Genomic DNA, 442 nt, shown 5'->3' with positions numbered 1-442 from the left:
GTGGGGGAGAACCGGGGTATGGTACCGGAGAGCACCGGGGCACGGCACCGGGAGAGAACCAGGCTTGGTACTGGAGAGCACCGGGCTCCACCACGGACCCACCGGGAGCCGCCTGGCACCGGGGTTAACCCCTTCGGGCTGGGCTGGTCCTGCCTTGGGCAAGGACGGGCGGAGGGATCACTCCGGGGTGCAAGTGTGGGATGATGCTGGGGTTAGGAGTGACCCAGCCAGGAAAGCCAAGAGGTAAAACCAGGATAGAGCTGTGTTAGGAGCTGATTGCGTTCAAGAAAATGCTTAATTAAAGCCAGTGTAATTGCCTTCTGCCCGGTGGGGAGGAAGGACAGCTCTGATCTTCATTATCAGGAGCCTGGCTGCTCACAGGTCTCTGCACCCCAAGACAGGGCAGTGACCCCCCCAGCAAAGGCACCCGTCAGCTGCCTGG

Source organism: Pterocles gutturalis, unplaced genomic scaffold, assembly GCF_000699245.1.
Source record: "Pterocles gutturalis isolate BGI_N339 unplaced genomic scaffold, ASM69924v1 scaffold2846, whole genome shotgun sequence".
NCBI classification, from domain to species: Eukaryota; Metazoa; Chordata; class Aves; order Pterocliformes; family Pteroclidae; genus Pterocles; species Pterocles gutturalis.
This window is presented reverse-complemented; position numbering follows the sequence as displayed.